The 8,766-nt window shown below is 51.2% G+C and overlaps 1 pseudogene; it reads left to right on the top strand.

Moving 5' to 3' along the window:
- The first annotated feature begins 302 nt into the window (after positions 1–302).
- Positions 303–8,766, top strand: part of LOC119280084 — a 15,413-nt pseudogene continuing 6,949 nt past the window's right edge.

The raw sequence follows: 8,766 nt of genomic DNA, 5'->3' as shown, positions 1-8,766 counted from the left end.
GCGCCTACGCGACACCGGCTTACGCTCTCGCCGGCAATCACCACCGATCCAGAAACGTCAACGGAGAACTCGACGACTACAGATCGAAGAGGTAGGTCAGCCATGGACTCGATTGGTGCGCACGCGGCCGTTGACGGAGACTTCAGGAGGTAGGGGAGGCGAAGCCGCGAAGCAGGGGAGGCAAGACGGCTGTGCTGCTCACGGCGGCTACGGGGCCGGCTGGTCGAGAACGCGACGCAGTCGGATGCGAGGGGCGGAGCTGGGCCGAAGGTGGGGACGCAGGGAGGCGGCCCGTCACGGACATGACGGCCGGCAGCGGCTTGCAGTCGAGCACGGGCAAATTAGGAATTTTTGGTGTTCACTGCAGCGTGGCACAATGTCAAAGGCAAAACCATATGAAATCCTCCCCAAAACCATTCTAGGGAGAGATTTATCCGGTATTCTAGATTTGAGGGGGTTAAATAATCGGTTTTAGAGTTTGGGGGTATTTGATCTGATTAGCCACGTTTGAGGGAGAAAACTATACTTTTCTCTTTAAGATACCACTACCTTGCACCCCACGCTACCTACACAAACAGAACGCAGAGCAGGATTAAAGAAGAGGTGTCAGTGGTATAAGGGACTACACCCAGATTTTAATGGCGCAATATTATTTTTTAGAATGCATCGGCAGAACATTTAATTGATGGAGGCTTAGGCTTTCTTTCTTAATTTGTGGGGATGGGTGGAGGCTTTCCCTGCTTTTTTTTTACCCTTTCCTTGTTTTTTCTTTTTCAAAAGTGAGGCTTTCGTTATTTTGTTTCACTAATATTTTCAGGCGAGCCTTTCCTTGTTTCATTGTGCTAGTGTTGGACGTGTCTGATGCGTTTTTATAGGCTTTCCTTTCTTAATTTTGTATTATGGCAACAGGTGGACGTTTTCCTTTTCGTTTTACCTGAGGGTTTCCTTTTTGTTTACGTGAGGCATGGACTTATCTCAGATGCGTTTTTCTAGGATGGGATAATCTTCGTTATTTTATATCTCCTCCATCCGAAAATACTTGTCATCAAAATGGACAAAAAGTGATGTATCTACAACTAAAATACATCTAAATATATCCCTTTTATTCATTTTGATGACAAGTATTTCCGGATGAAGGGAGTAGGCTTTAGTCCTTAATTAGTGGGAACGGATGTAGGTTTGTTTTTCCTTTTCCTTTGCCATGAGGATTTTCTTTAACGTGACGTTTCACTAATTTTGGACTCGTGTCGGATGCGTTTTTTTGTCGAATGGGACCATCTGCATTAAGCAAGTTTTCTTTTTATACTGATCTTATATTTTATAATCTAACGGTTTAGTTAATTTTGATGATGTGGATTAATGAGAGATCATGAAAGGTGCCTTCAATTAGTAAATATAAGATTGTGAACTACTCCCTCCGTTCCTAAATATTTGTCTTTCTAGACATTTCAAATAACTATTACATACGGATGCATGTAGACATATTTTAGAGTGTAGATTCACTCATTGCTCCGTATGTAGTTACTTGTTAAAATGCCTAGAAAGACAAGTATTTAGGAACGGAGGGAGTACTTAATATTAGGGGTTCTAGAATATAAAGAGCCATAAAGTATTTTGCGAAAATATTTTTATCTATTATATTATTAAATCAAGAGGCAATCCGACCAACACATTAGTCTACATAAAGAGAATTATTTAATCCATTAAAACAAATTAACCATCGATATCAGCAACTTAGGTTCATGGTAGTACTGATTTTTTTAACGGAACATGGTTGTACCTATTTGGATAGGCAAAGACACACAAACGGACTGCTATCTATGATGTGTACTCCATTGATCTGTATCCCATAATTCATCCTCGAATCATCATCACTCAATCACCCCTTCGTCTCGCAATCTTCTTTTTTTTTCGGAAAAACTTCTAACCTATTCATCTTCAATCATGGCAGTACAACGAATACCAGAAATAAAAATTACATCCAGATTCGTAGACTACCTAGCGACGACTACACGCACCGAAGCGAGCCGAAGGCGCGCCGCCGTCATCGCCCCTCCATCGCCAGAGCCGGGCACAACTTGTTGTAGTAGACAGTCGGGAAGTCGTCGTGCTAAGGCCCAAAAGGACCAGCACCCCATAACAGCAACCGCCACCGATGAAAAATAACGTAGATCGGAAGGATCCAAACCGAAGACACACGAACGTAGACGGACAACGACGAGATCCGAGCAAATCCACCAAAGATAGATCTGCCGGAGACACACCTCCACGCGCCCACCAACGATGCTAGACGCACCGTCGAAACGGGGGCTAGGCGGCGAGACCTTTATTCTATCTTCAGGGAGCCATCACCGTCTCGCCTTCCTGAGTAGGACACAAACCCTAACAAACGTCTAGGTTTCATCTGCCTCCCACCGGTCTACCTCGTCTCCGGTGGCCTTAGGACCTTGGAGGCGTGGTAGATCCCGGCCTTGCCAGCCGAAGGTTCCTACTTTGATTTAATGTGTTTTTTTAGTTGGATTAGGGTTTGTCTCTCGGTCAAGAAGACGTATCGGTGACGGCTTCCTATCGAATGAATAAGGTTCTCCCTATCCATCCGCGTCCAGGATCTGATAATTTAGTCTGTAGTCTGTGTGGTTGAAACGTGATGGCTTGTTTGTCTTTTCTTTAAATACTATAATGAAGTGGTCTTTTTCGGGAAATATAGCGAGGCTCCCTCCGCGTCGTCTCCCGCGAGGCAGCCCAGAGGCCAACCCCAACCCTCGCCGTTGTTCCCTCCTCCCCCTCCTCCTCCCTCGCCGCCGCCCAGGGGCGCGGCCTGGCGAAACCCTGTTGTTGCCGGGGGCGGCAGGGACCCTTTGTCTCCCCGCTCGGGCGGTGCTGGCGTGGGCCGGTGACCCAAGCCGGGTCGTGCCGCTGCGGCCGGGCTCCACGGCGGCGCGGTGGGCTGGGGCGGCTCCTTGACGTCCCTTCCTCCCCCCGCGGCGGGCGGCTAGGCGGGTGGCGCGCGTGTGCTCGAGACGGCGGCGACTCCTGCGCGGCCAGATCTGGCTCATGGCGGCGCGGGCTGCCGGTGGCCACCTCTGTCGTGGCCGCGGCAGGTGGTGGTGGCACCGCGGCAGTTGGTGGTGGTAGTGCGGGCCGGAGGTTGGAGACGACGGCTGCGACGGCTCTTTCGGATCTGGCCTCTCGGCAACGCGGGCCGCGATGGCTAGGGCTGCGGGCGGCGGCCCTGACCGAGGCCCCCTCGGCTGGTCGGGGTGGCGGCGCAGCGGCGGTGGCTCTGGTGGTGCGTGCCCGGCGGCTCCGGCGCTTGGAGCTCGTCGGGCGACGCGAATGGGCAGCGGCCGGGCGGGGCTGCTGCTCCGGCCGTGGGCGGCGGCATGGGTAGGTCTCGGTGGCCTACCGGTGTCGTGGCGGCTTCACGGTGGCTCGATGGATCTGTCCGCGGCGACGGACGGCTTCTCCGGCGTCGATTTGTCTGCGTTTGGGCCGTCTCGACCTTCACCACATCTCTTCGTCGCCTGGGCGCTTCTCCCATCAAAGGGCTGGTCCTCTCCCAGCTACGGTCCACCGCTCGTCTCGCGCCCAATGCCGCTGGACAGAGCTCGTCTCGCGCCCGATGCCGCAGGATAGAGCTCGTCTCGCGCACGATGCAGCAGGACTGACCTCGTCCCCCTCTCGTTGTTGTAGTACCGAGCTCATCTTGCGCTTGGGGCAGCAGGATGGGTCGGTGGATGCCAGTTCTTGCCGACCTATTGGGTCTCGACGCTGGGGTCGCCCACGGGTGCGAAAGATGGGACCTTTCCTCTCATCTCTTTCGTTGGGGTGCGGCGGGTCACGGGTGAGGTGGTGTCAAGGTCTTAGATGTTGGGGCGGCGACCCTGGTGGTGGTGGTTGCGCGGTGCTCTTGGACAAAGCCCGTGCCTTGGTGCTGCCCGGTCACCATGGTCGTGTGGGCGGCGTGGTTGCCGGGGTGTGGAGTTCGGTGGCGGTGATTGTTGGCCGAGGTGAAAACCTGCTCTATCTTCGGACGGACCGGCGACGGCGAAGATCGTTCCCTTCTTGAAGGCGTCGTCGCGGCTCTCATTGCCCGTCATGCGGCTCCGGGGGAAACTCTGATCCTTGGATCGGGCGGTGGCGGCGCTCCGGCATCGTATCCTTCCTGAAGGCGCCGTCTTGGAGCGTATGGTTCGTCATATGTAGCTTCATTTCTTCGGGGCGGTAGTGCTAGGAGTGGTGTCGCTGCGCTCAGCGCTTATGTATCATGTTTTGGGTGTGTACGTGTGTTGCGGTGGCGTGGCGTGTAGCTGTACTGGATGCTTGTGGTTTGGTGCTTTATATATAAAGCGCGGCGAAAGCCTTTTTCGGTAAATGCTATAATTGAGATGCAATAAAAGTCATTATAATCTGGACCTTCGACATGATTAACGGATCATATAACTTTGTCTATGTGGTGGTAGATGGTGGCTTGATTATCTTATGTTTACATAATATAATTGAGATGCAATCCGAGCCATTATAATCTGGACCCACGACATGATTATTGGATCAAATAACTTAGCCTATGTGGTCGAATGTGGTGGCTTATTTCTCTTCTGTTTTATCCATTAATTTTCATTTAACCGAAATCAACAACTTAGATTTACGTAGAAAAGTCATATAAATATGTATATGTTTTTCTGAAACAACCGGTTTGGATGGCGATTCAACTTAGATTTATGAAAAAAGTCATATAAATAATGTACAACAGGCACCTCTCCCACCTCTCATGATCCTCCTTCCACCGCCGCTGGAGGGCTTCGCCGGGAGAAGCCCATCCGGAGCCGGGGTAGTTCACCCGACTCTCGTCCGGGCATGGCACTCATCTAGCGGCTGGGACTCGCGCACGGCCAGGAGCATGCGTCAAGGGGGTGATGCAGTTGGGGAGCTCTAGCGCCAATTTTGGCTCCCTTGTGGCGGCGGTACCTATGGCCACAATTGCGGGGTGGTAGTGCGGGACAGAGGTACTGGGCAGCGCAACATGGTGGCACGGACGATACAGTAGTCAGGATGAGCTACCTTGCTCAGTTTTCCATGGAGACGCCTTTTCTTAGGTGACCGCAAGGTTTATCAAACCAACAGAAGCTTAGTAACACAAGTAATGATCAGCACCTACACACACTGATACAAGACTTCTTCATGACTATTGATATTGTCAGTCCCACTAGCTTGCTAGTTATTACTCCTATAAAGGATGTTGAAGTACCTACCTCTCGAGAGCCTTTGCGCCATGTGTTTTCGTGCTAGCGTGTTGTGGGAACCTCCATGGGGCTCTCTGGGCCATTTGATCTGGCCGAACGGCGCGCACTAGGGCCGCTCGAGTGGGGGTTCATGATGGGTGGGCCATGAGCGCGCCCGGGGCCACGGTTGTGTGGTGTTTTTCGGCATGCTCTCGTCCGAGGTTCCGCGCACTGTCTTGTGCGAGACGGGCAGGGTTGACCTGTCTGTTGGTGTGTTAGCCCCATGTTGGGCTGGTCCGGTAGCGACAGGTAAGTCATGCACCGCGCCATGTGCACCGGCTCGCGCAAGCCAGAGCAGCTTGAGCCGCCCGTCGGCATCTAGCTCCCGCACGAAGTTGGTTCTATCATGAGGTAATAGCACCAGGAGTCCCACAACTTGTCCTGGATGTGACGATTTGGTCCCAATCTTGCAAAAGGCAACTATTGAGTCCCACAACTTGCACCCAATGTGCAAATCTGGTCCCAGCCAATCGTAGCACGACAAGTGGCGCCTAGTCAGCACAGCCGGTCAGCGCCGCACTTTTTGCATTTACCCCCCTGGACTTAGCACAAAATAACCCGCACTACACCTCACAAAGCACGCTGTCGACTATCGACCGTCCGTCAGACAGCGCAGGGGCCACTGCTGCTCCTTCCCTGGTGCTGTTCCCTTCCACGACGCCGCGGGAGTTGGTAATTTTCCTACCCAATCAATCAAACCTGCCATATGCATCAGTTCAGTCAATTAAGGGAGGAAACAATCAATTCCGAGAATAATTAATCAAATCCTGCCTAATATTACCTGCCTAGATCAATCAAGGGAGGAATCAATCAATTCAGAGAACAATTAATCAAATCCTACTCAGATCAATATCACCTATCCAATTTTCAGTCAATCAAGGGAGGAAATTGTTGCTATTTTGAAGTAATCAAGGGAGGAAATTGCTACTGACAAATTGGTTCCAGTATTATTGGAAACAATCATTTTGTTTCTGTTTTTGAAGTAACCATAAATCACTTCACAGGGCTAGTGTATAGCAGAATTAACACAGGGAGGAATCAATCACTTCACTGTTGATTTGTGTGCAGAATTTGTAACTGACAAATTTCACAGTGATCAATTTGGATGGCGTGCAGAATTCCTGTGTATGACAGTTTCAGAAATTGTAATTTGTGTGCAGATCAGAAGGTCATCAGTTCGAACCTTCTTGGGCCCTTTTGTTTTAAATTTTCTTCCTTGCTTTCTTCAAAGAAACATGGTGATGAATGGTCAAGATTTCATCATTGCTGCCATAAGGGCAACAAGCTGGGGCTAGCTCACTATGAATATACTGTTAAATGAAATTCAGTTCACTATGTAAATGGTCAGATTTTGCAAGCATGATTTATCAGATTGTAATGTCATGATTTGTCAATATGTGAATGTTTTCAGTATGTTGTTGTACAAAAGCTGAAAAATTAATTCAGTTAAAGCAGTAATGCAGAGTGTATGTAACAGAAAATTCAGCTAAAGAAGAAGTGTAGAGTGTATGTAACAGAAAATTCAGTTATATTGAAACACGAATGTTTTCAATATGTTGTTGTACAGTGTATGCATATTTTCATTGGACAACGCATAGATAGACCAATTGTGAGACCAAGAGAATTTAGCTAACACTGGATAGATATGTCTCCTTGCAACAATCTCTAAGCTAATACTGGACAGAGATATCTTAGCTCTTAGCTAACACTGGACAGAGATATCTTAGCCCTTAGCTAACACTGGACAGAGATGTATGCTTGCTTCAGTTAAACTAGAAGTGATGTTGACAACACACTTTACTAGGGTACATCTCAGTTTACAAGAGTACATCTCACATTCACTAAAATTCAGTAATCAGGGAAGAAGTGGTTCAGAGACTACGCACATTCAGTAAATTCAGTAAACATGAAGTAGAGAAGAGCGGTTCAGACCCAAGCTGTAGGCGTTGGTGATGGAGATGACCCAGGCTGTAGGACTTGGCGATGATCTGCAGCAGAGGATAGAATTTGTAGCGGCCGCCGCTGATAACTAGATCTTCAACTACCAGATCATGTGATAGCTTCAGGTCTCCAGCCCCTGCGACACGCTTAACCATAAGATATCCTCTTCATGATATGCAGATTTCACTCCGTCCCGCGGCAGCACTCCGGTCCATCAACCCAGGACGTAGACCGTGATGAGCAACGTCTTTCTACCTGACAATGCCGCGCACAGCCCAATTCTTCAGAGGCTTCTCCGACCGGACGGAGAAAACTAGCCAACCTACTGCAAGAGGCGACGCGGAACGACACCGGAGAGAGTTGCGCCGCTGCCGCTGCCGGAGAGCCAGACAGCAGCAAGAGCGGACAGCAGTCCATCGCTGCAGCAGCTGGGAAGTCTGTGTCGGAGCCCAGCTCCGGCTGCAGCACGGAGCCGACACCGGTGAGGGAGGCCAGGAGCCGGAAAGAGCGGGCCTGGTACGCAGGCCGCTGCTGCCTGCCGACCTTCGTCCACAGCCTGGCTCTAGACGAGGAGGGGCGGCAGAAGACGGGCCCTGGCCCCTGCGCTGTCTGACGGACGGTCGGCAGTCGACAGCGTGCTTTGTAAGGTGCAGTGCGGGTTATTTTGTGCTAAGGCGAGGGGGGTAATTGCAAAAAGTGCGGCGCTGACCGGCTGTGCTGACTAGGCGCCACTTGTCATGCTACGATTGGCTGGGACCAGATTTGCACATTGAATGCAAGTTGTGGGACTCAATAGTTGCCTTTTACAAGATTGGGACTAAATCGTCACATCCAGGACAAGTTGTGGGACTCCTGGTGCTATTACCTCTTCTATCATAATAGGCAGGGCATGCGTGACGCTGGCTTACGCTGGCTCGCGCACTGGGAGTCTTATGTCAGCCTCTGGTTCACTCACGCCAGCACCATGTCCCGCGTGGGACCAGCTTGTCAGCAAAACTGGTCCCGTGCCAGGCTGGTTTGCTTGTGCCGCCTGGTCCCACGCCACGTTCGCAGTGCAAGCTTGCGCGTGGGGCTAACCAGACTGGACCGTTGGCCTCGGGCCAGGCCCCGTGATCGCGGTGCCAGCTCGCCCGTGAGGTCAGCCTGTTTATTTTGTTGGCCCCGCAAAGGTGTGTATGGGGGCGCCGCGTGCTATTAGCCCAACAGCCCGAGCCGTATGGCAAACCTGTTCACGGCCCGGCATGGGGCCTACACGCTGCCAAGCGGATCCGGCTGTTACGACGTGAGTTGAGGTGTTCCGTGGCTTTCGGGCTTTTCCTTAGGGCGGTTGCGTTTTCGTGTAAGTTTGTTTCTTTATGCCGTTGGCTGGATACAACGCACGCTCGTAGCATAATGTCCATTATTGGCGGCTAAGCCATGATCACGTGTTCAGGATTGGCGAGGCAGCAGGAAGACGGGGGTGGCCGATCGTGGTTTCCAGTTTCGTCGGGGAAGGTTCGGGCGTAGGTTGTCGTTGTCGTGCCATATGTGAGGCATGCTCTGT

This window comes from Triticum dicoccoides, chromosome 3B (assembly GCF_002162155.2).
Source record: "Triticum dicoccoides isolate Atlit2015 ecotype Zavitan chromosome 3B, WEW_v2.0, whole genome shotgun sequence".
NCBI lineage: Eukaryota > Viridiplantae > Streptophyta > Magnoliopsida > Poales > Poaceae > Triticum > Triticum dicoccoides.
Note: the sequence above shows the minus strand (reverse complement) of the source record. Positions and strands in the feature narration are given on the sequence as shown.